The sequence below is a fragment of the Choloepus didactylus genome, chromosome 9 (assembly GCF_015220235.1).
Source record: "Choloepus didactylus isolate mChoDid1 chromosome 9, mChoDid1.pri, whole genome shotgun sequence".
In the NCBI taxonomy this organism is placed as follows: domain Eukaryota; kingdom Metazoa; phylum Chordata; class Mammalia; order Pilosa; family Megalonychidae; genus Choloepus; species Choloepus didactylus.
The window spans coordinates 19,024,287-19,051,457 of NC_051315.1; the positions used below are offsets into that span (position 1 = coordinate 19,024,287).

Consider the following 27,171-nt stretch of genomic DNA (forward strand, 5'->3'; position numbering starts at 1 on the left):
AGGAACTTTTCCACACAGGAAGCTGATCAAATCTTCTGTACCTACAGTTCTGCATTTTTTTAACCCAAGCCAACACATCCTTATTGCATCACTGATAGCCAATCTGAATTCCAATATCAAAACTTCACTGATGAGTATCCATGCTTTCTTTGTGGAGACTGGTGACAGTGGTGGCTGCATTTTGGAAGGGGAGGGGTTGGAACCCCCCCTCCCTTAGGGCAAAGGGTGGAGCCTTGAGCACACAGCGTGACCAAAACACAGACATTGAAGGTCTTGGAGCCTAATCATTATTGGTAATCAACTTTCTGAAGAATCAGCTGAGGCTTCTTTGTAACCCAAATCTAGTGAGGTGCTGCTGAGCTATGTAAGGCCTTCTCTTCCTCTTGTTTGCACAGATCGTTGACTTCTATTTCAGCAGCCTTGCCACCGTTACCACCCATCCTCCTCAGGCTGGACCCCTGCAAATTCCACCCCGTGGCTCCACACTGTCCAGGGACGACCCCCGCCCCAGGTCCCGCCAGATGGTGCCAAGACAGGGTGACCACCGCCACTCATCTCACCTGCCAGAACCCTCCTAAGGCCCCAACATGGCGCTGAGACCTCCACGCAGCCTGGCCTGCACCTCCAAGCCCACCCCCAAGATGCTCAAATAACTTTTGAAAGCAGTATTACTCTTTTATTTTTTTAGTGGAATGTCTTTTTAAACAGATCCACAAAATATATCTGCAAGGAAATAGTTATATCTAAATTTTCACTCAGTAAATTTGATAGTTATTAAACTGTGGTGTAATTGGGTCCTATTAGATAGATGGATGAGTTCATAGAGAGACAGTAAATTGTAACCCATCAATATAAATTAAAATCACAAAAAAAAGTTAAGAGCCAGGATTTTCAGTGTAATAGAAAGAAAAGCAAATGTGAAATAATAGTAAAGAAAAACGAAATCCATAATATTAAATTTCTAATGGAAATATCAATGCAAACTTTTTTTCAGTTACATCTTCTGGCTTAGTCCACCGAAAAGGCCCAGAAGCAGTGATGCTCCAGTAACAATAAACACACATGGCACGAAGATTTTCTTCTCTAAATACCATTTTCCTTAGAAAATAACCAGGGTTCTTTGGTGAAATGGCTGACTCCAGATACAGGGTTTGGAAAGTACTGGGGGATTCTTGCACAAGGACTTGCTCATATATCTACTGGAGCCATTTCAAAAATGGATAAAGGACCTAGCTGGAAGTGGCATCTATTGTCAAATTTGGGATAAATTTAACAGCAAAATAATCATGACTATATGTAATTTTAACCCATTAATAGAAATTAAAACCCATGAGTCCATAGTAATACTCAAACAAAAGGAAAAAAAGGAAACAGAGAGAAAGAATAACAAAAATGACAACAAAAGGAAGCACCCCCTTTTTTTACAGAAAATTCCAACCAATAAATACAGAAAGAAAAATATATTTATAAAATTATCAGTTTGCAAACCCTTAATATTATAATTGATTAAGAAAAGAATCACTACTGAATGCTAAAACCATTAAGTGACTAGTGGTTGGAGAACAGAGTATTATAGTCACACAGATTTCTTACTAATGACAAAGTGAAAAGTTACCATATTAGCCAAATGATTAAATTTAGAATTTCCAAGAGAGGACAACCCTCTCTGTCTTTCTTAACCTGACCACATTTGGTCCTTGGAAAACATAAACTTTGTCCTGATAAACTGTGGACACTCCGGCCCTTTTCCTTGCTGCTAGTCTTTGTTCTGCACCAGAACAACTAGCCAGCCAAAATCTCAAGCTCTTCCATCTCTTCAGCACCCAGTAGACAATCGTGCACCAGCACTCCAGCACTCTGGGACATAAACAGGCCCACAGAAGACCCTTTCTTTAGACTTGGAATTAGGAGAAAGTTCATCCCACTCCTCCTCCACAGTGGGGAGAGACAGGGAAGTGGGAGATGCACACAATATTCTGATAAATCTTTCTACAGCCAAAACTCTGGGCCTCTCCATTCTCTTTCACAGGACCAAGGTGGGTGATCAGCTAGGGGCTTTAAAATTGGCGCCTGGACATCTGACTGGCAAGCCTCACTTTGGCGGTCTGTCACCACATGCTTCATGCTGGAATGCAGGTTTGGATGGCAATATTCTTACGGGGTTTAAACCCAAACTGAGACAGGAAGAATCCTAACAATACCTTTTTTAGAGTAATATATCCATCCTCTCATTTAATTTTTTTCTTTTTTTAAAGCAATTTTATTGAGATATATTCACACACTATATAATCCATCCAAAGTATACAATCAGTGGCTCACAGGGTCATCATATAGTTGTGCATTCAATGCCACAATCAATTTTAGAACATTTCATTACTCCAAAATAAAGGAAAAAATAAAAATAAAAAAGAACACCCAAAACATCCCATGCCCCTTATCCCCCCTCCCCATTATTTATTATTTATGTATTTTTAACTCTTTATTTTATTACTCATCTGTTCATATACTGGATAAAGGGAGTGATAGTCACAAGGTTTTCACAATCACACGGTCATACAATAAAAGCTATATAGTCTAACAATCATCATCAAGAATCAAGGCTACAGGATTACAGTTCAAAAAATATGGAACCCTTCACACATTTGCATGTCATCCTTGCACAGGGACCATCCTAATCTTCTCTGTATCATTTCAAATTTAGTATATGTGTTTCCAAAGCAAGTACCTCTCATTTAATTTTAAATAATCGTTTCATACACTGACCTTCCCAAGTCAGACCCTGCTTGCCCAGCGACTTTAGAATTATTGTAGGTTTAATTAGTTTTAGCCTGAGTGAGACAGAACTAAAAACAAAACAAAACAAAACAGACAAATAAAGAAAAAAAACACCCAATTCATACAGAGAGAAAACAGATTTGTGTTTACCAAGGGCAGCGGGGGAGGGGGAGAGGGCAGAATGAGAACTGACAGGATTTCTTTTGAGGAAATGAAAATGTTTTAGACCTAGATAGTGGTGACAGTTGCACAACATTTTGAATGTACTAAATGCCCCTGAATTGTACATTGTAAGATGGTTAAAATTTTAAAATTTAAGTAATTTTATTTTCCCACAGTAAGAACAGAAAATTGTAAAAACCCTAAATCAGTAGCTCCAGTTGTTTTTCTGAGGCTTTCAAAAAGCCTGCAATAAATGCTTAAGAAGTTGCCAGTAAGTTTTGTGATAGTACACTTTATTATTTTAGCCAAATTAGAATAATTTTTATTTTTAAAAAATTTAATAAAATATTTTTAAATTTTAGAACCCAATTATAAATTATAGAGACTCAAAGAGGGGGGTAAAAAAATCTCAGGGAGAACTATTGCTTAAGTGTTTATTTAAAATTCCAAATTTTATTATTATGCATATATTTATGTTCATATGAATAAGTGTATATATATATATGATTTGTAGCATTTTTTCACATAGTGTATATCAAATATCTATTTAACATCTGTTTAATTAGCTAAGGACACATCCATGTCATTTTTCATGACTATATCATAGTCTTTTGAAAGGATATCCCAAAGTGTATTTATTGATGGCCACTTAGGTTTTATTCAGATTTTGAAAATTATAAAAAATATTATAATGTACATCCTTGTCTAAACACCTTTGTATACTTGACTGTTTCTTTACATTAATTCCTGGAAATGCTGGTTCAACAGGTATGCACATTTTAAGAACTTCTGTCCCTTTTGTCCAACCTTCTTTTCAGAAGGCCATTATCAATTGATAGCACCCTGCAGCGTAAAAGCCTCATTGCCTCACTACCGCTGCCCATCATTATTCTTTTATCTTTGCCAACTTAACAAGATCTTCTTCTCCACAATACTATGTGCTAATTTATTTTATTATTAATAGAGTTGAACTATTTTCAAGCATTGTTACCCATTTTTATTTCCCTATGAATTTCCAATTCATGACCCAAGAACATTTTCTTATTGAGTAGTAAGAGTACTTTGTATCTTAAGGAACTTTGTTAGAGCTATTTTCTAAAATATATAATAAACATCTTTTCAAATATGTTATCACTTTGATTTTGAATGATCTAAAAGTTTTTCTGTGCTTGGTCAGGCTCTATCGACAATGTGTTAGGTAATTCAGTCGAGGCAGAGACAGCCAACAATCAATCTAACCTAGAGGCAAGGAGGAATAGAGGAATTTTTAGGAAGAAAAAAAAAAGATAACTTTAGCAATCTACTACTCAACAGCTTTCATTTTATAAATGAGGATATGAAGATTCAGGATTGTTCGGTTCTCAGATTACGTAGTTCGTCGATGGCAGAGCTGGGACTTGAACCAGGACTTGTAATACTTGCAGAAGTAAATCTTCTTTCCACTAGCCAGTTTTTCCAAACTTTGACTGTACATGCTAAACACCTGAGAAGCTATTTAAAATAACCCAAGGGAGGAGCACCGCATGGGCTACCATCTGTCCATATACCTGGAGGGTTAGCCAAAGGCAGCCCTTTACCCATCTCCCAACACATTTCAACAGCACTACTCTACTCTGCCTAACCTTTCGCCTGCAGCAGATGGCTGACAAGGCCATGCACAGATTATGTTGAGGAAGGGGAACTTCAGTTGGATTGGAGAGTTGAAGATGAGAGTTGGGCTGTCAGTAAGAATGTGGAAGTCATTAAAAGCCAGGTTAATGATTAAGGTTGGCAAACGACTTCACGAATGAAAAATCCCAGCTAATTATCTATGCTGACTTGTTCATTCTCACTTGGTCTTCTATTTCCTAATGAAGCTGGTAAAAATTTTAAATGAAACAATATTCTAACAAAATGATGGGTCAATTAGACATGTGTCATGCCCCAAGTGACTAGGGTCTTACACATTTAAATCTCAGCAGGGAATTGTCTTTGGTGAAAATCACTTCCTGCATAATATGAATGTCTAGTTCGAAAGAAAGCTTCTTTTTTTCTGGTTTATAAGGAAATTAACCCAGCAGGAATTAAATTCCTGAAGCATAAAACATCCAAAAACCTCAATCTGAATATTTAGAAAAATCAGCCCTGCCACATCTCAAATCTTAGTTAATTACTTAACATAGTTCAAGAGCCAATAAAAGAAAATCTACCTCACCTGTCACAGGCTAACATAATAATTACTCCAACCCCCAACAATGATAGCACATGACTAACGAGTTTCAAAAGTGAGTCCCACCCACCTAAGCTTTCAAAAGGCCTCTCTTCACTAGTTATCTGCAAAACTCAAGCTCCAACCAAGTACATCTACATCTAGGGAACCACAGAAAATGCCTCATTCAATGCAACCCTGAAACTATAGAGAAATTAACTCTCTGAAGTCATCATGTCCACATCTTTGGGCAGGGATCCCCCATCACAGCTCTGTCAGTGGTTCCCCATGTCATCCCCGCCATATCAGTCCTGCACCCTAACAGCCAAATATTTGCACAAATGCTGAGTTCTTACATTAGGACACCACCTAGGTGACGGTGATGGATCAGTGTCTAATCTCTATTGGATCCCAAAACACTCCAACCTTTGTACCCAGTGTCATTTGGCACCTCCTAGGTTCAATCCAGTTAGCCCCACTGACTCATATTTTCTTCTGACTACGCTCTTACTTCCATCCCCAACAAACCCCAGGCTTTGCCCTCAATTCTCTTTTTCTTTTATTGTACAATTGTTGTGTAAGGTCACAGAGCTTCCTTGGGGCTCTGCTATGGCTTATTTTAGCAGCATGTTTGGCAGGTTTAATTTAATCCTAAAGGACATCTAGATCTTCAAGAAAATTAGTCTTCTCTGGTTTGGGCTGCTTTAGCAAGGTAGCACACATATGATCTTCAAGAGGAGAGAATGATTAAAACGGCATTTCCTATAGAGCAGGGAACAATTACACGGGAAATGTATCTTGAGAAAAGATTCATCTAGCCTTGGAGGACAACTTCAGGGCAAATACTTTAGACATTACTGGATTTCATCTATTCTCTGGACAGCTGGTTCAAAACAATATTTAATGTTTTTGCTTTCTCTGCATCCTAATTGGCAAATAATTTATATAATCGGTGAGTAAGACCTGCTACAGTATTATGTATGCAGATAACCAAAAATACTACTGACTACTGCTGCCACAGCTGAAAATAATGCTTAGATTATTTTTAAAAGCATCATATGCTCATTGCAAAATTATTTTAACAGCAAAAATTTGGAATCTGCCTAAATGTTCTACAATGGTGCAACAGCTAATTAAATTAAGGTTCATACACTAGATGGAATAGTGTGCAGCCAATAAAATGATAATAGGAAGAATATAGAGCAACATGGAAAATATGTATGATAGAATGCCAAATAAAAGTGCAGAATGGCAAGTAATAGGCAATCTTGATGTCATCAAACCTCAAAAAGGTAGAAGAAAATTGCGGCTATTTTTCTTAAATTTACAAACTTTTCCTGATATTACTTGAGACTCAATGTACTTTTTCTCTATGCAAGATAGTCTGAGCACTTTCTGGGAAGTTTTTATATTGCTCCTCTGCCTTGGACTCTGTGCAGGCCAATTCCTTCCATTCCCACAGTAGGCCTGTATTCTGGTTTGCTAATGCTGCCCTTATGCAAAACACCAGAAAGGGATTGGCTTTTATAAAAGGGATTTATTCAGTTACAGATTTACAGTTCTAAGGCCATAAAAGTGTCCAAGCTACATAAACAAGAGGACACCATCACTGAAAAAAGGCCAGTGGCGTATGGAACACCTCTGTCAGCTGAGAAGCACATGACTGGCATTTGCTGGTTCTTTGCTCCCAGACTGCATTTCAAAATGGCTTTCTCCAAAATGTCTGTGGGCTTCTGTCTCTCTTAGCTTCTCTCAGCAATCTTCTTGGTTCTCCTGGGGTATTTCTCTCTAAGCATCAGGGGGTCCTTTCTTAGATTCTCCAGGGCAAACTCTGGGCTTCATATCTTAGCTTAGCATCTCCAAACATCCTTCTGTCTGCATCTCCCAGCATCTCCAAGCATCTGAGTCTGTGTCAGCTCTTAGCTTCTCCAAGAGGCAAACTCTGGATTACATATCTTAGCTTCTCTCCAAAGTGTCTCTCTCTGCTTCTCTAAAGTTCCTTCTGTCCATGAGCTATCTTAAAGGACTCCAGTGATCTAATTAAGACCCACCCTGAATGGGCGGGGTCCACACCTCCATGGAAATGATCTAATCAAAGGTCTCAGCCACAGTTGGGTGAGTCACATCTCCATGGAAACACTCAAACAAAAGGTTCCACCCTAATCAAGAAACTAGTAAGTCTGCCCCACAAGACTGCATTAAAGAACATGGCTTTGGGTGGGTGGGGGAGTGGGACATAATAGATGCAAATGAGCACAGGCTGGGTCTAGGTGGGTAAACCAGAAATCTTTTCCTGAAACTACAAATTTCAAAGAACTATGAATTCAGCAAATGTACCAAGAGTTCCCCAGTCAGAGAAGGCAGCACAAATAATACATACCCTGTCTCAAACACCAGTTGATATTCTATTCAAAGTTGTTTTGAATATACTTTGTAGATTCGACTTAAGAGCTATGCATATAGTTTACATAATTATAAAATATAGTTAAAATTTCAAAAGAAATTCTTAAATTTTCAAAGGAAAAGGAAAGAAAAATAATCCCAACTATATATCCGGTTGCTGTCATTACTACACAGAGAGAAACTAATCCAAATGATTACAAACACAGTATTTTCACTCTACATCACTAATGAGTTACACCCCAAGGGCAAAATGAACCTCAAAAAAACTATATACTATTTTTGGTAATCAAGTTGCTGGTGGTAGTTTTATAATACATGAGGGTTAAAGTAAATGAGTAATAACATCTCTATTGTTGAAAACCAGGATTTTTGACATGGGAGTAAGAAAATGAAGGACCTGTGAAGTTAAATTAAAATTCTATAGTCCCGAATTTGAATTGAAGTCAACAATATTAATTCATAATGTATTTTGCTTTTGAAAAATCTCCTTAGCTCTGTCAAGGAAAAGACCTAATGTGGCCTGCCAAACTCTTCCACAGCTCCAGAATTTTGACCTTTTGGCCCTTCCCTGGAATGGCTTCCCACAGTTCTCTATTTAGTGAACTTCTACTCATCCTTAATGATCTAGCTAAAATCACCCCTTCTTGGTGAAGATTTCTCTCACCCCAAGATAGAGCTAGCCATTCCCTTTTCAATGTTTCCATAGTTCTGTGAATACTTTTCTATCAGTAATAATAACTACAATTAATAGAATATTCATTCAGTGCCAGTTTCAAGTTCTTTATCTATATTAACCTAATTTAGTCATCCTAACTTTCCTGTGAGTTAGTTACCACTACAATCCTGACAGCTGAGGAAACTGAAGCTGTTTCTTGCTGGATTGGCTGAATTTTGTCTTTTTGTTTAAAATACTTTATGGTGCAAGGCTTACAGTATTTGCTCAGTAATTATGTTTTGGATTGGATTGTTTGGGAAAATTTAATTGCTAATTTGAATAACTTAGATTTAAAGCAAAGCTATTTATCAACAGCAATTTTAAGATAATGCAACAAAAAGTACGGAATTAACTCTTGTGATTTACAGTCATCAATTTGATTAAATGTATGCTTTGCTTAACTTTTCTAAAAAGAAAACAAAAGTAATCAGTCAAGCCATTGAACTATACACTATTTGAACTAGATGCTTGCTCATTTTTGCTGCTGTGAGTCTTTTTACACAAGATAAAAAAAAAATTGCTGCCACTTATTGGTCGAATAAGCTCATGAAAGATTTTGAGCAGTCTTGGTGTTCCTCAAAATTTCAATTGAAAATCAGTTTATATAAATCCCTCAAATTGCATTGAACTAGTAGTGCATCTTGGTTGACCTCAAAATACAATTTGAACAAATAATGTATTTTCTGCTTTCACCCATTTTATTTTTAGAATGTACTTGTCTTTTAAAATGAACTATGGCACTGAGGCAATTGTATCTTTTTGGAGAATGTTTTCACATGCATAAAACATTGGGTAATTCTGTAAGTACATTTATGGGTAGATTTTCCATTTGTGATAGTGTGCCTACAATTATGTCTATCTTTCTTTTATCACAAATATATGATGCACATTATTTTTACAGTGCATTTTAATATCCAATGCATATTTTCTGTGCTGCTTTAAATGTCAGTTTACCATCAGCCTAGTTCAGCAAAATTCTCCTTTACCCTGAGAAATGGAAGGGATTTTGATTCCTACTGCCTCCCATACAATACCTCCATTCCATTTTAGTCTTACATTCTGAATGCTTTTTATTTACAACATGCTACTTTCTTCATTCTAAACTTTTTGTCATTCTGTCACAGCCAAATTGTCAATCATTACTGTAAAACCATCCATGTGTAGGCTCATTTGGTTCTATATGGCACCTAGTTGAATCCAATTGGTTAAGACAAAATAAAAAGTTAATTCACATATGGTGGGACAAGCAGATGCCAGGACCAGAATCTTTCTGTCCCTACCATTTGACCCTTATTTCTCTAATGGCATCCTTCTCATGCAGCCTCTCTCTTTTTGGTAGCAAGATGGCAATTGGAAATCACTGGACTTCTATCTTTAGAACAAAGAACCCTAGGAGAAAGAGGACCTTTCTATCCCAATATGCATCCTTGTCCAATTACACCTGCTTGAACCAATTATGGTAATCAGAGAGATGGATTTTGCTGATTGGCTAGGCCTAGGAAACATGCCCAACTCTTGAGATGTTGTAAAGAGGTCAGTCCTACCTGACAGACATACAATGAGAGTGGTGGTGGGATTTTTCCAAAAGAAAAATAGGAGACAACTGGAATGTACTACAAAAAGCATCTAAAGTAGATTGAGATCATTTGGGATAATGTCCAATTCAAAAATTTATGTGTAGTTTTAACTAGTCAATTAATTTAATTTGAACCCCAGTTTCCTTCTATGTAAAATAGGAAATGATAATAATGCCTACTTTGTGAATTTACAATGAGTAAGTATAAGCACAGTATACCGTATACCACATTGCTTAGTAAATAGTAGACACACAGCAAAAGCTAATTTTCTTCAACACCAAAGTCTGGTCCATCTCATTTAGGAAGGCATCCTCAACTATTCCTGTCATTTCATTTATACCACTGAAATCCCATTGGTACTAGAATCTATCATACAATTTAGCACTTACTTGCATACAGTCAACACAGCCTCAATATGCAGGATTGCAAATGCCTTGTCTCACCCACTAATCTTCAAGCTCTTTATGGGCTGAGGTCATTTCTTTCTGCCCCACCCCAGTACCCTGCCCAGGATTAATCACTCAGCATAGAGTGTGAGAGACACTCTGCATCCCTGAACTGAATACAATCAAACCCACACTTTGAGGGTACTGGATTACACATAAAGAAGCACGCACAAACAGAAGAGGTAATAAATATTACTATGGTTTATAGGAAAATAGGGCCAATAAAATAAAAGTCTTTGTACTTTCTTGGATGTCCTTTGAAGTGCTGAAGTTTTTTAATTTTGATGAAGTCCAATTTGTCTAATTTTTTCATTTTTGTTTGTGCTTTTATTGTAAACTATAAGAATCCATTGTTGAACAGAAGGCGCTGAAGATATTTCCTTATGTTTTCTTCTAAAAATTTAATAGCTTTAGCCCTTTTAGGTCACTGATCCATTTTGAGTCAATGTTTGTATACAGTATGAGATGAGGGTTCACTTTCATTCTTTTGCAGGAGAAATTCCAGTTTTCCAAGGACCATGATTCTTGTTTCATTTTTAACCCTATTTCCATTTGTTTCTTTTCAGTGAAGAGCTAAATCAGATGATGGTTGGGATTAGGTTCATATCTTTTGTTAGAACCCCACAGGTGTTCCTATCCACAGCTTAGCTCCATTTTTCTCAGGTCCTCAATAATCACCAAAAATTGAAAAAAAAAAAAAAAACACAGGTTCAATCACTGATACTCTCTTGGTAGAAATTTTAGACTCTCATTTTACCAGTTCCACAAGATTTGGGGAACATCATGTAGTTACTGCCAAAGGCAAGGCTTCCAGTATATATACAGATACACAGAGGAGGAAGACTGCAAGAATCATGCATAAAGCAGCAACATTCTGAATATTTGGTCAGCCGTGGTGAAGAGTCCATTATAGGAACAAAGGAGGTTTATACAATGGGGGTTGGGACAGTGACAGGAGACACTGAAGTTTTCAATGTGCCCATTACTCAGCCTACTACTCTCCTCTGAATATCTCTGAATATACCCTTTAAAACAAAGACAAAACAACATAGATTCTGTAGAACAAATTATTTTTATCTTGTTAGTTGGAAAGGGAGTTTCCAAGTAAGTCTTGGAATAAAGGTGGTAGGCACATACTGGGTTTTTGTAATAATCTATACTAATTTTTCCATCCCTAATTAAATAATAGACTATACAGTTTAACCTCAATTAAACCATCATTATGTCAGCCCATTACAATTAGTTAAATTAATATTCTGAATAGGAAAACTGATGGTTTCAAGTAAGGAGATAACTAACAGTCCATAAGCATCACTCTCACTGCCACCTCAACTTCGTTTCTCTCTACAGGTCAATTCAGAAAACTGTTCCACCTATTGTTGTTCCCTGAAAATGACATACCCACATCCACTTTTGCTTCTTTATTTTTCTTTCATTGAGTTTCTTCCTTACTTCTTGTGGTATCCGATTCTCTACTCTTCCTGCCAGGCAGGTCCCTCATCCTCCCATAAGCTCCTATAGATCCAGGAGATAAGCCATGCTCATTTGGCACACTACAAATTTGTTTTCCTTCCTGCGTATGAATGTTGCTTTCCCCACACTACATTGAAAAACCCTTGTGGAAAGAGAAAATACTTTCTTTCTCTTTGTACTCAAAAGACCTTGCACATAAATAAGTTAAGTCAATGAGTAGTCCATTTACAAACCATGCTTTCCTAACTATGTGCCAGGCACTGGGCTGAGCTCTGAGGAAGAAAAATGACAAAATATAATTTCTGCCATTGAAATGTCACAGCCTGATGGGAAGGATGAGCTTATCAACAACAAAGTTTAACATAATGTGATACTGTAGAAGGAGTTCCAATCTGAGCATACACTGAGATTTTAAAGGCCTTTTTAATTAATTAGTGAACAAACCTAATAGGATTCAATTTGTAGGGAGGGTTTGGCTTTGGCTAAGAGGAAAAGAGGATAGGCAAAGGTTAGATCAAAGAGGAAAAGTGAGTTGCATAGCCTTTTTATGGTATTAGTAGTAGGAGGAAATGTTAGGGGTTCTGGGAGTGCTGAGGATACTGGTGGTGATGGGGGTGATAGAGATATGTATAGAAAATGGCCCCCTGATGTCAAATCTGAGCCCCACAGAAAGAGCAAATGCAAAAAGAAACTGAATAAAGTGTATTCATGAGGGATTTAAAGGAATCATATCCTGATAAGTGTGTGGGAACAGATTCCTATCTGGCCCTCTTAGACCTGATGTGATAAAGTGAAGTTACTGTCAATTTGCTTTTTTTTTTCCTTTTTAATTTTTAATTTTTTTTTTTTTTTTTTTTTTGTAAGCTCAGGAGTAACATGGAAATCTTTTGAAGATCAATCTTATACTGGCATTTGGGGCAGTAGGTTCGAGTGGGAAGAGAGTAGATGGAATTCTTATTTTTAAGGATGAGGCAAAATTATTCAAATATTTTGATATTTGCAAAAATGTTGAGGACATTCTGATGTCTGTATTTTTCATCTGGAAATTATTTCATTTTTTTATATTCTTTAAAATATATTTGACTTTGTGTTAGATATTTCTGTGCTCAACACTAACTTGTAACAAAAAAAAAAACTACTTCTTCCTTTTTCTTAAAATTTGCCCCACCACATATGTAGAAAAACGTATCTTCTGCCATCTTTTCTATCATTATTCACCATAATCCATACCTTTCACCATTGTCATAAGGTTCTTATTTCATTCCTAACTACAACGTCAAAAGCATTCAGCCAGTTTTATTGACAATGACTAAATCCCTGCCAATATTCCACACAATCTCCTTCCTTTCTAATGTGCTGGTCCATTGCACCCTTTTAAAATCTTCTTATAATAAGAATCAATAATGCTTGATAACATGCAAACCTAAGCTCTTGAAGCCTGAATCTGTATATCAAGAGTGAAGTCAAAATTACAGCTTTTATCCATACTATTTAAAAAAAAAAAAGCCTGTCTTCCTTAATTTTGGTCTCACATACCCAAAGTGCGATTTTTGGCTTGAATTATCGGGGCATTTGATTCAATCTTCTACTATATGTTATATCAATTACACCAATCTGATCCTAAATTTACCTAACATCACAAAAACATTGAAAATTTTTGTCTTCCATGTAAGACTTCAGTCCACGTAGAACCAACTTATTGATTTGTTATTTTATTTCTTATTTTGTTTTGTTATGTTTTAATCCTCATCAGGGCTACTTAAGTAATAATATTGAAAGCATGCAAAACTTGAGGTCATACTCTGCCCACCATTCCCTTTTTTTTTTTTTTAATATATTATATGGAACAGTAGGAAGAAAAGTTTAGATTCAAGGATATCTGAGTTCAATTTCTGTCTCAGTCTTGTATTAGCTAGATGATGATCTATCGGAATTTATTTTCTAATCTATGTTAGTTTCTTCATCTGTAAAAGGAAAAATAAAATAGATGATATCTCTCACAGGATTTTAATGAAAGGAATTAATAACATGCCTAGCATGCCTAATATGTCTCTTGAAACAGTTGGTGCAAAATGAAGGATGCTTTATCTTTCTCATTATTAATATTTTAAGAGGTTATATCTGTGTGATAGGAACCACAACTTTTGTGAGCTCTGTGTTGCTACAAAAACTAAGAGAGAAATTTGTAGCTGAATATATAAGGTTACTTACTATATTGACATTACTATGTGTTTCCTGTTAAAAAAAAAATTTATCTTAGTGTAATTTGCAACACCTGTCAATCAATTCAGTCTCTTGCCAATTACATGGCAAATTTTTAAAAATTAAATTTAAAAAATTAAAAAAATTAAAATGTTACAACTAATCTGCTGATATTAATGTGATGCAAATCTTATTTTTATCAGAACCAACACTGTGAGTTTCTTGATAGCTATTTATTTAATAATTTTCCATCTTTCAGGACATTTTGACCCATCATTGAGACCTAGAGGAAGCAGAAGTTGTGCCCCATTTGGTGTTTAAATATACAGTCTACTCTTCACCCTATGTATTATTTGGCATGGTGAATAAATCTAGAAGATCTGCAGTGATTATCCAACTAGCTCAAAGCAGTTGATCAACTGATTTCACTAGTGATTTCATGTAGGCACTGCCTGGATGGATTTAATCAACTAATTCATAGGAAAGGAAGCCACACAATTATACTCTATACTTCTAATAAGGACAAGAGGGTGCACAATATACAGTCACATAATAATAATAATGAAAATAAATTTTATATCATCTTTAATGGAACAGCTAACATATTTACTTAAACATCTACTAAGTACTTGGGCCAAGTGCTCTGAAACACTGAAACAAAGTATGAAATTTGGTATTTATCTTTATGGTGCTTACTGATCTCTTCTAGACACAGATTTTAAATGGGTAAAATAATTGGAGAACACTAAAAACAGCACAAAACTTAGGACCAGATTGCATAGAGAGTGACATCTTAAATTATTTCACCCTCTGAGCCCTAAGTACGTGGTCACTAGTCTTTCCATTTTGAAAATTTTCATACATACAGAAGTTTAGAAAGAATAAAATAATAAACATCGTATATTGTTTCTCCAAATTCAATAGGGACTAACATCTTGTCATGTTGTAACATCTGTTTTTTAAGGTATTTCAAGTCAATCACTTACATATGAAACATGTACCCCCAGCAATCAATTATATATTTCTAAAAGTAAGGTCATTTTCTATACAATTGCAATATCATTATTAAACCCAACAAAATTCATAATAATTCCTGATTAAGAATTGACATTACATATTTAAATTTCCTCAACTGTCCGCAAATGTCTTTTGGAGCTAGTTTGTTCAAACGAGAATCCAATCTAGAACCACACACTGCATTTTGATATATATATATATATATGTTTATATATATATCACCCTTCTCACTTACTCTTTTTGTGACACTGACTTGTTGAAGAGATTGACCAATTGTGCTACAGAATGTCGTCCTTCTTGAATTTTTTTGATTAACTCATTCTATTTAACTTTTACCTCTACTTCCTGTATTTCCTTTAAAGTGGAAGTTGGATCTAGGGGTTTATTAAATTCAGGTTAACTTCAGCAAAAGCACTTCATGGGTCATTCCAAGGTGTTTATGTGTCGCCTGATATGATGCATTACAGCTTCTGGTTGTTCTATAATTGATGCACTGAATGAAGGCAGTAGAAGTCTGATCTCTCCACTGAAAAGTCATGTTTGTTCTTTTGAGCCCAGCAAGGAATCTGTGGAATCATAATCTGGCACCATGTAAATACTCAGTTCTCCATCAAACTTCAATCGTATGGCTTTATTATACATTGATGATCATTTCCTCAGTCAAACCATGATAATCCTATATAATAAACAGCCCCCAAGTCCCCAAGACTTACATCAATGACATTTATTTCATGTTCATAGGTCTGTCTGTGTCAACTGGTCTAGATTGGGACTAGCTGGAACTGGAATCTAGGCTTTCAGTGGAGTTCAGTCTATTCCATGTTTCTTGTTCTGGGACTAGGCCAAGGAGGAACAACTACCTGGGACATGTTCCTCTCATGCCAAAAATTGCTGGCAGAAATTTCCCATGACTCTTCAAGGTTTAGGTCAGAACTGGCCCAATGTCTCTTCTGCCTGTATTCCAATGGGTAATGCAAGTCACCTCATGTTCTAGTTTGCTAGTGCTGCCGGAATGCAAAACACCAGAAATGGATTGGCTTTTATAAAAGGGGGTTTATTTGGTTACAAAGCCACAGTCTCAAGGCCATAAAGTGTCCAAGGTAACGCATGAACAATCCAGTACCTTCACTGAAGGATGGTCAATGGTGTCTGGGAAACCTCTGTTAACTTGGAAGGCACGTGGCTGGCATCTGCTCCAAGTTCTGGTTTCAAAATGGCTTTCTCCCAGGACGTCCCTCTCCAGGCCACAACTCCTCATCAAAATGTCACTCTCAGTTGCACTTAGGACATTTTTCCTCTCTTAGCTTCTCTGGAGCAAGAGTCTGCATTCACGGCCGTCTTCAAACTGTCTCTCATCTGCAGCTACTCTCTCAGCTTCTCTGCATTCTTCAAAGCATCCCTCTCAGCTGCACTTCAAAATATCACTCACAGCTGCACTGAGTTCCTTCTGCTTGTCAGCTCATTTATATGGCTCCACTGCTCAAGGCCCACCCTGAATGGGTGGGGCCATGCCTCCATGGAAATATCTCATCAGAGTTATCACCCACAGTTGGGTGGGGCAAATTTCCATGCAAACAACCTAATCCAAATGTTCCAACTTAATCCCCACTAATATGTCTGCCCCACAAGACTGCATCAAAGAATATGGCTTTTTCTGGGGGACATAATACATTCAAACCAGCACACCTTGCAAAGCCAAAGTCAATGAAAGAGGGATGTAACTTTGTCAACTTTAATGGGAGGCATATGAAGTAACACAGAAAAGACAATTATTGTACAATTCTTCCATAATAGGAAGCAAAGAATTGATAATAATATTCCATCTACCACAGTGATTTTCTATTTTGCTATATCCTCTGTCCTTTTTCAGATTATCAATACACAAACAACTTTTATAAATGTAATTCACTCAGATTTATGAGAAAACAGTTCCAAAAAATGTTTCAGCACATTGAATCCAGCTTTCTCTTCAATGTGCATTTATCATTATTAACATTACTTATATTGTATAACAATTACCATAATATAGCCACCCCCTGACAGATAAAGGCACCAATGCAATGCCAAATTCATCTTTTTTTATCCCTGGTGCCCCGAACAATCCCTAGAACATAAAAGGTACTCAATAAATGTGGGATGAATTATATTTCAGAATAATCTTTAAATTTTTGCAAACAATTTCTACCCAAAATAATGTATGACATGCCTTCTGTTTTCCCTGTCTATAAGTACAATTGTCTTTGTTTCCCAGATGGAAAGAAAAAGACATTGAGAAGGTAAGAAGTATGGCATGCCTAAGTCTAAAGACTAAATCAAAGAAAGAGTAGGAAATGAAACCCTTTCTTCCTGGTTCTTGTTCTATATATCAGATAGCATACCCCAGAACTTTCATTTTGTATCCTACTATTGTTTTCATACATAAGACATTGCCACTGAACATTTTGACTACTAGAGATAAATCAAAGACTGGTGTTAAGCACTAGATCTTTTATACTCCGCCAATAGAGAGAGTGAGAATGAGAGTGAGAGAAAAAAGGAGAGGGAGAGATCTAGAAATAAGTCAAACTGCCTGTTACAGTTTGCTTAGACTGCCAAAATGCAATATACCAGAAATGGGTTGGCTTTTATAATGGGGATTTATTAAATTACAATTTACAGTTCTTAGGCTATGAAAATGTCCCAATTAAGGCATTAATAGGAGGATACCTTCTCTGAAGAAAGGCCACTGGCATCTGGGACACCTCTGTCACATGGGAAGGCACATGGCTGGAGTGTGCTGGTCCTTCTCTCTAGGTTTCATTGCTTTCAGCTTCTGATTCCAATGGCTTTCTCTCTGAGTGTCTGTGTGTCCTTTCTTAGCATCTTCGGGGTGTTTCTCTCTCTATGTTCTCTCCCAATGTCTCTGCCTTTTATCCTCTCAAAAAAGGCTCCAGTAAAGGATAAAACCCACCTTGAATGAGCTAGGTCACATCTCAATTCAAACAACCGTATTAAAAGGTCCCACCATAATAGGTCTGCACCCACGAGAATGGATTAAAAGAACATCTTATTTTAAAACCTAGGGAATAGAGACAAAGAAAATAAAGCAAGAATTCAGGGAGGCTAAAGGAAACTATAATCATCACCAATACTGGAGATGACCAACCTACTATACAGTATATGGACTGAATTAAACTATGTTCATGTTAATTTTCAGTAATTTAGAAAGTTAGTGTATTACAAATACTAACATGCAAATACAAATTATATAATTGAAAAGTTTGCTCTTCATTGAGAAATGAAATTGGCAAATAACAATAAAAGAAAGAAAAAGAGAAGAATCGATGGGGAATGACACGTGCACCTCTAATTGATTATTTCAAATCTTAACCATCACATTATAGATGGACACTCTATTAACTACAACCCAAAGATTTCAGTAATAAATTGCAGTTGCAGGGCTATAGAACCTGATCTACAAATACATCCAAATTTTAGCTTCCCCAAATTGCAGAAATTTCGGAGATTTCCTTCACTGTTTCCCTTGTTTAAAATTTTAAGTCTGTTGGTTTGCTGACTTGTAGGGTAAAAAACTGGTTAGATAACTTATGCTCAATTAATAGAAAGCCTTTTGCCATTGTTAAGGAATTTCATAGACTACTTCTACACCCTAGTGGGAGAAAATGGTCAAAACACTTTTTCAGAAGAGAAAAATTAATATACATATGTGTGTAAATGTATATGCATACATTTATACGTATATGAATGTAGAGAGGGAGAAAGAGAAGAAGCACTCAAGCACTACAATGATATTGGAATCCCCCAGAGTGTCCTGGAATTGTGTAAGCAAACTGATATAATAAAATCTGACATAAAAAGCCACTTAAACCACACTAATTAGAGGGATAATAAAAAATCAAGTGACTATTGAATTGTCACAATAGACAATTAAAGGTTAATCAGATGTTTGACTACAAGTTCTTCTTGCCCCAGGATTTATTCTCAGATGTTTTAGACAGACTCATATGGGGGCTTGACAGATAAGAATCCACCAGGGATTTATTTCTAGGAAAAGCAGTTCTTTGTAAAGAAGACCAAACTTCAGGAATTTGGGGGGAAAATACAGCAATAACAACAAGAAAAATGTAGAGGCTGTTTGAAAATTTGATCAATCTTTAATGTGGATTTAAATTTAAATTTATTTTTACCCTAGATAAATAAGTGGAATTTTGAAAAACACAAAGATCTGTTGTGGGGCGATCTGGTGAGGTAGGAAGAAAGAAGACATGCAACGGGGGAGGCAAAAGATGGGGCCAGGGCTCTAGCCCCAAGTCTGCTCCTCTCAAGCTCTGTGTCCCGACGTTGATGGAGCCTCTTTGGCTCTCAGTTCCCCCTTCTAAAAGATGTGCTTACATTGTGCACATTAACTTAGTGGATGGGACATAAAAGATGATGTTACCTGAGTTAGATTTCATCGACATTTCACCTAATCTTCGAGGTCAAATTCAAATTGTTTACCAATTTCTATCTCCACTTGTTTTGCTTCTGATCTGGCCCATCCTTTGCCAGTCCCTGCATGGACTCCACATCAGGGCACATTCACTGCCTGTGGGTCTTCAACCATGACCTTCAACCCCGGCCTTGGGGTGTGCTATTCCCTCTTCCTGGATCACTCTCCCTCACACTCCTACCTCCCTTTCTGTCAACTGCTCCTCATGCTTGAGACGTCATCTCCAGCCTCATCTCCTCTGGGAGGATTTCCCACCCTCAATCCAGAGACTGGACGAAGGATGCCCCCTTGATGATTCTGTCACCTGAAAGCCTGTTTCTCTAAGAGAGAGATATTTTATCCTAAACTTTATGAATTTGCATGTTTGGTGATTTTTTTCCCCATTTATCAGTGGCAAAATTCCAATCACACATCAGCCTTCCCTTTCCTTTCCCCTCACTGTGCCTCTGGGTAGTTCTTCCAGCTGCACATGGTCAGATGATTGGGGTTCACTTATATGTTAGTCTCCCCTAAACTGGAGTGGTCTACTGAGGAAGTATGAGTGAATCTGTGAAACATTCCCTAATATATGAAAAATAATCTTAGAGTTTGTACCTCGGAATGGAGGGAGAAAAGTTGGAAAAATAAACAAGGTAGTTAGTTAGCATTAGTTCCATTTCACAGATGAGAAAACTTCTAAATGACTCACCTAGATTCTCAGTGCTAGTGGCAGAACTGAGCTTCCACCCTTTGGTTTCCCTGCACCAACCCATGCACATTTCATTACCCCACGCTCTCATGACTATTCTGGTTGATTTATTGGTTTATAGGCAGTGTAACAGCAAGGAATTGTAAATAATTTAAATGTCCAACAATAGGAAAATAAAATTAATTAGGATGTGACCATATGAAGAAATATTATAATAAAACTATTAGAAAAGTTGTTTTTAAAACTATATTTAATGACATGAATTTACTCATAATATAATAAAAAACAAAACATCAGAATACAAAACTATTATAGTGAAAACTTAATTATTGCATTTATATATGCATCAGAAAGAAACTGGATGAAAATATATAAAAATGTTAACAGTTTTATCTGAAATGTGTGATCACAGGTTATGCATCTGTATATTGCCCATATTTTCTGAATATTTTCTATGAATAAATAGAATGGGAAAAGTAGACACTACAAAGGGTAAAAAAAAAGGGTGAGACTTGCCAGTCACTTGACTATGGACAAGGTTTGCGGCCAATTTCATTACTTGTGCACGTCGAGTCAGGCTGTCACCATGCTCTGCTTTTTATAGCCAAATGTGAAAGATTTTAAATTCTGTATAAGTAGATAATTAAAATGTGTGTATGTCTATCAAAGCAGGGACACTCTAATTCCCATTTCTGCTTGGTGCCTGAACCTTGCTGTGCCTGCAGGTTTCCTTTCAAAACATTTAATAGAGAATAAAAGACCATCCCTCCCAGTTAAGTACAGTGTAGGCAGTGGGTGCTAGGACAGCCTTCATAATTATATCTGAGGCTTCACAAGTAGTGCAATTGTGTGGTTGGGGAAATTGTATCTGATTATGATCACTCAGTATTGAGTGTTGGAAAATAGCTGCCCTGCTAAAAAAAAAATAGCCTCTGTGTGTGGGAGAGGTGCTATGGTTTTCTGGGGGGAGGGTTAGGAAGTGGAGAATGAACCAAAGCTCAGATGCAGACCGAGCTATGCTGATGCAGCTGGACAGGGATTCAGCAGGGCACAAAGGTCTTTTTCTAGATTCTCTTCTAGAAACCATGCATATTCTCTGCTTCCAGGAACATGGAGACTGGGCTTGGAAAAACTATTTTGTGTTTGTTTCTTTGTTTAAATGTGAGTGTTTGGGGGATGCCTTCTCCAACTGCCAGCCTCATGGACTGTCTGGCTTCATCTTGGGTCAGTGGACACAGTCCCTAATCCCCAGGACAGTCTTTCTTGCCTAACCAGGCACTTAAGTTAAGCTACCCAGAATTAAAAGCACTTCTTCAGAAATGGTATCTTCTGCACAAAGCAGAGCAGAACTTTGTTCCCTCCCAATCCTTCTTTTGAATATTGCAAATTTATTTCATGTAGTTTAGCAGTAGATTCAGTTTTCAGTCTATCTTTTTGGATGACAACCCATTAATCCCCTGTGAAGGTATGGCCACATTGCAGTTATCTGGTCCCCTAGCTACAGAAGGTCCAATTCAGCAGGTCTGAGGTGGCATTTGCGGATCTGTATTTTTCACACACTTCCTAAATCATTCCTTTGTCCAACCAGGTTTATAACCTCTCCTCTAGAATAGTAATATGGAAGGCAGATACAATCAATCAGTCAATCAATCAATCAATCAACAGCTTTAAAAACACAAATACCAGAATCAAAATATAAAGCTGTTATATATACCATAGGGACTCTTTAAACCTGTCTGAGCCTCAGGCTCATCTTTTGCAAAAATGGAGATAATACCACCTACCTTGGAGGGCTGTTCAATGGAAATACTTAGCACAGTCTCTGGCTCAAAGCAGTTGCTAAACAAACATGAATGCTGCCCTCTCTTTCATCTCAAATGTGGCTGAGTACATTTAAGAGGGCCAGCATGCAGCTCAGATCTCTACTGGTATGAGGAATGAGGGCAACGAAGGTATATGAGACTGAAGGGCCTTGTTGTCCTAGCTGAATGTTTTCAACGTTAGGGACCTGCCTCCTCTTTCTCAGTGTCCTGTAGTAACCCAGCAAGGTTAGTTTGTTTGTTTGTTTATCTCATCCATGGTTTCTTAAGAGTCTTTTTGACACTCTTTGAATTTTAATTTCTGTCTTCACTTAGGGCAATTTCTAAAAGTTTTCAAGAGGAGCTCTTCTAGGAATTACGGGTTTGGAAAGAGTAGGGACTTCTGTTTTTAAATTTTCCTATCACTTACTAGCTTTTTAACTATGTACAAATTACCTGGCACCCTGAGCCTCAGTTTTCTCACCTGCACAATGAAGGAAAGAATATGAAGCAGATACCACTTCTGCATTGTTTCAAATTCTCCTTGCCTCACGTGTCTTTTGTCCCATCTCTTTGAGAGGTCAGACCAGCTCTCAGCACCTCCCCTCCTATCTGCATCGGGGCCTCTCTCCTCCCATTCCCTCCAGACTGCATGGCTTCAGGGCATGGAGAACTGAAAAGAGGGCTGTGGGGGAAGTTAAGGCCCTTGGGGCAATCTTTGGCCAAGGAGAGGCACAAGATAAATATATCTCCCTTTTTGCCCCTTGAAAGACATTCTGAGACACAGGAGACACAGACTCTTGGGAGAGCTAAATTGTTGAACAAGCAATCGGTAACACTTGGGCATAGTGGTCTTGATAATGCATCTTGACCCTGGCTCTTCCTCCTTCTCTGTTTCATTTTCTAATACCATCACTCTTGCTTCCCGGGGTGGTACTCCTAATAAAATAATGGCTGATAAAACCTCTCAAACTCTATATTCTGGGGAAACCTTACGTTAAGACAAGTAATATTTATTATCTTAGAGTTTTTGTAGAGATCAAAAGAAATAATTCACATAAATGTATTATAGAATTCAATACAGGTAAAATTATCACCATCATATGTCTTAAATTTTTGTTTCTCAAGCTGTAAGTTATTTATCATCATCATTGTCTCCTCTATACTTTCTCTTTCTATCTTTTCTGGCCTTGCCCTACCATTTATTATGTTCTTTTTTTTTAATTTGATGAACAGTTCTAAGCTTAGTGTGTTGGTAATAAGTATGACTGCTTTGAGCAAGTAGTAAATGACACTAATCATTTAAACCACCTGGTTATCCTGTTAGTCTCCTACCATTTCTTGTGTGCTTTTTCTCCTCAGAGATGGGAACTCACTAAAGATAAGAGCCATCACTTCACCTAAATGCTCTACCAGCCAGCCCACTCAGGAGAGGTCAGTATAAACTTGCATCTGGAGAGTTCTGGAGTAATGGTCAGCACTCTGGGGGAGATACTGCTATTTGCATAGAAGCCTAAGAGCCTCATGAGATGGACAGTAGCTGGAAATTTGGGGGTCATGACCAGCTCACAAGCCTGGGCCCTTAAAACATCATGGAGTAAGGCCCTTTCTTAATACCCCAATCAGTGCATTCTGAATAAGATTCTTCCCTTAGGGAAAAGACCATACACACCAGGCTCAAGAATAATAGTTTTGGGTTGGTGTAATGATGCTCTGACTTTGAAAGTCTCTATAGAAAAAAGAAGTCAAACAAAAGCCCATTATATTCCATTCTCAGTAAGAACTCAAGAGCACATGGCAGAGAAGAGAGGGTATCTCCCCACTCAAGTTTGGTGACTATTGGAGCGGAATTAAAGAAGGCCTGCCTCACTTAACAGAGAGTGCTTTTTCCCTGCATATTCCCAGTGCCTAGCAGAGTACTTGACCCATTTGCTAAGAGCTCTATAGGAATTTATTGTCTGCTAGGATAAGATGAAGAAACCAGAGGCTCAGATATCCAGTAAACTCAGCAAGAGGATGGATGATGAGGACAACATCAAGAAATATGCAAGGGGGATTTTTGCATGAATAGGCTGCAGTTTCTGATCCTCAAAAAGTGCAAGATTTAAGACTCATGCATGGGTCAGTTTCATGGAGGCGGACACATTTCAGACCTAAGTGCAGCCCATTTCAACCCAAGGTCCTTCACATTTACACATATACATGTATACAATCTCTGTTCTCCCTCAAGTTACAAATTGTTTCTCTCCTCAGCTGTATTCATCCACCAAAACAAGAGCAGTGGGTCATTCTATAGACCAGAATTTGTCTTTCCCTATTCCATCTTCTGCTTCCAGTATAGATATGGACTACCTATAGTCCCCCCCCCAAGACTATCTATAGGTTCCCCCAGCCTATCATTCCCAAGCTATATTTTGTCTTTCCTATAAGAACAAGCAAGAACTCTGTTATCTTCTTGACCTTCTTAGGAATTTGTATTTTGAAGGAAAGACAAAGTTTGTAAGAATTAATATGCTAAAATGAAGGCATCAGATTAAAAGTACTCAATGACCAAGAGAGCAACCCACCATTGGTATCTTCATCATCGAGATGTATCCATCATCCTGCCAGGGCTGCCTCACAGTTCTTATGGTGGTTTGCATTTTAGGACTACTTTCCTTGTATGTCTCTGGCTGGGAAACACAGAACTAGTGACCATTCTCAGGATTTGTAAAAACTGTGTTTCCCCCAGGCCTATCATTACCAAGGTATATTTTGAAGCTAAGCCGCAATTACCCAATAATATTTTGTGTCCTTTCCATCCACAACACTTAGATAAGAGAGTCATGGTTTAAATAAACATCAAGAACTCACCTGAAATGGGACAGATTTTATAAGGTACAATATACCTCCTGAAAAGTATGTGAAGGAGAGAAGTCAGGCCTCCCACTCTCCTGAGATGAAATGTGAGTTCAGGGTCTGATTATGTGTACAGAATTTTTTCTGGGCAGCAGCTGCTGTTACATCTGTCTTCTCCCCTTCCAGGCCAGCACTCACACTCACCTTACCCTGCTATTGGTTCAAATATACAAGTTGATGGATGAAATCTTTCTTTACAGGAAATGAAAAGTCAAAAACTCAAAAAATGATTCCCAAAATATTGTTGACCTTTGGCCTGGTACATGGGATGACTCTGGGGAAGGCAAATCCATGAGGGAGGAGGGTGACACTAAAATCCAAAGGTCTCTGATAGCAACATCTGAGTAACACATGGCTGAAGAGAGAATGTACATGCAGCAAGGGTGGTGGAAAAGCAGAAATCAGGAGAGGGCTGGAAAGACCTTTGCAGACTGCAATGCTGCCAAGGGCCAGTCTGAGTCCAAATCATCAAGTGCATAAAAGTGCAGGCATATAATAGTAACAAAGACAGCTGGCCCTTCAAATATATTTTGTTTCATTATTTAAAGGTTTATTAAGTGCATAGATCATGGAACCCGTGTCTCAGATTTCCAATGAAACCTGAATCGATATATTAAGGAACAGTATTAAGGCAAAGGACTGCAAGCTTTATTGAATGCTAAATATCTTTTATGGTGGGATGCCTCCATAAAACTAACTCTCCTGCTCAAATGGTTATTTCAACATTTGTGAGATAGTGAATGAAACCTGATTGAGCTAAGGCTTGTGCATGGTAAGCAGTGCCTTTAAACAGACAAGTCACCTACTTATCAGACAGCTTACATCCAGAAAAAAGGGAGAATATGTGGGTATAATTGGCTGGGCTTAGATATGAGGAGTGGACATCCAGACCCAGCTGTTGACAAAATAATTGGATCTCTGTCATTGTTTTGGACTTTTCCCTTCACTTGCTACCTTCATTACTGAATATCTTTATCCCCTTATACCTTCAGTATTACTCTTACCAGGGTCTCACTCGTGAACTTGTGATATGGCTTCCCTGGTCTTGATCATCTGTACTCTTGGCTCTTATCCTTAGATGCTATTAGTTTGGGCCACACGACTAATCTAACTCTGTTCTCCAAAACCTCACCATGGCAGTGAGCCCCTTGTTTAGAACCCAACTGGGCTAGCTGATGCCAACTCAGCAAAGCAAGGACTGTCTGTATTCTGCCTGAGATTGCCTATCTCTGGTGATTCTTTCCATGAAGTTGCTTTAAGGACATTTAAGTTGATTTAACAGGAAGGATGCTAACTCAAAAGACAGCTAATTCGTGTGCTGGTCCAAGTCTTTCTGACAAATTCTTTTGATATGGTTACTTAAACAGGCTGAGCTCAACTACCAAATCACAGTCCTAAATACCTCACAGAGTTGCTTACTGGGGAAAAACAAAATAAAGATTAAAAAAGAGACACAGGGTGAAATAATAGTTACTAAGGGACTGTGGAATTCCAAGTATAAGATAAATTCACAGTCTCTGAATCAGCACTAAATGGGCAGAAACCAATGCAGAAGTCATCCAAGGCTCTTGTAAAACATTCATCAAACCTGCTTTAATTGGAAAGAGCTGCTCCAGAGGTGGCAAATTGGTTCAGTGAGAAAAGCCAGAACCGTCAACATTTAAAGAGCCAGAGAGTGAAGGTCTATGAGCACCCACTGTAGCATAGATCACACAACATGCTCTGAGTTTTCAGCCATGTATGTTTGGGAAGGTCATTCACTGCCAAAGGTACCTGGCCAAGAAGACAGGTGGGAGTAAAGATCCATCTCTATTTTGCTCTCCAATTCTTGTACCCTGGCAAAGGCTGTGTCTGCCCCAAGGAAAAAGGGCCTTTCTCTGCAGATAAGAGTTAACATATTGTCTTAGTTTGTCTGAACTGCCATCACAACTATCACACAATGGGTTGACTTAAACAAAAACTATTTCTTGGCTCACATTTTCAGGGACCAGAAGTCCAACATACAAGGTATCGGCAAGGCTTGCTTTCTCCCTGAAGACTGTAGTATTCTGGGGCTGGCTGCCAGCAATCCTTGGAGTTCTTGGCTTTCCTTCACATGTGATGTCCTCTCCTTTCTTCTGCTCTTCCAGTTTTCTGACTTCTGGCTTCTAGTTCTTTATAAGACCTCTAGTAATCCTGATTAAGACCTACCTTCATTCAGTTGGGACACACTGTAACTAAAAATAACGTCTTCAAAAGATCCTATTTACAATGGTTTCACACCCTCAGGAATGTCCATTAAGATTAAGAACATGCCTAAATGTACTTCAACTATATTAACAAGAGTTAATATGGCCTGA

The 27,171-nt window shown here is 37.7% G+C and overlaps 1 non-coding gene across 1 annotated transcript; it reads right to left on the reverse strand.

Annotated features, from left to right (window-relative positions):
• Positions 1-2,618: 2,618 nt before the first annotated feature.
• LOC119545073 lies at positions 2,619-2,725 on the reverse strand. Its single transcript, XR_005219049.1, has one exon. It is a non-coding gene; the product is annotated as a U6 spliceosomal RNA (small nuclear RNA).
• Between the last annotated feature and the right edge of the window lie 24,446 nt (positions 2,726-27,171).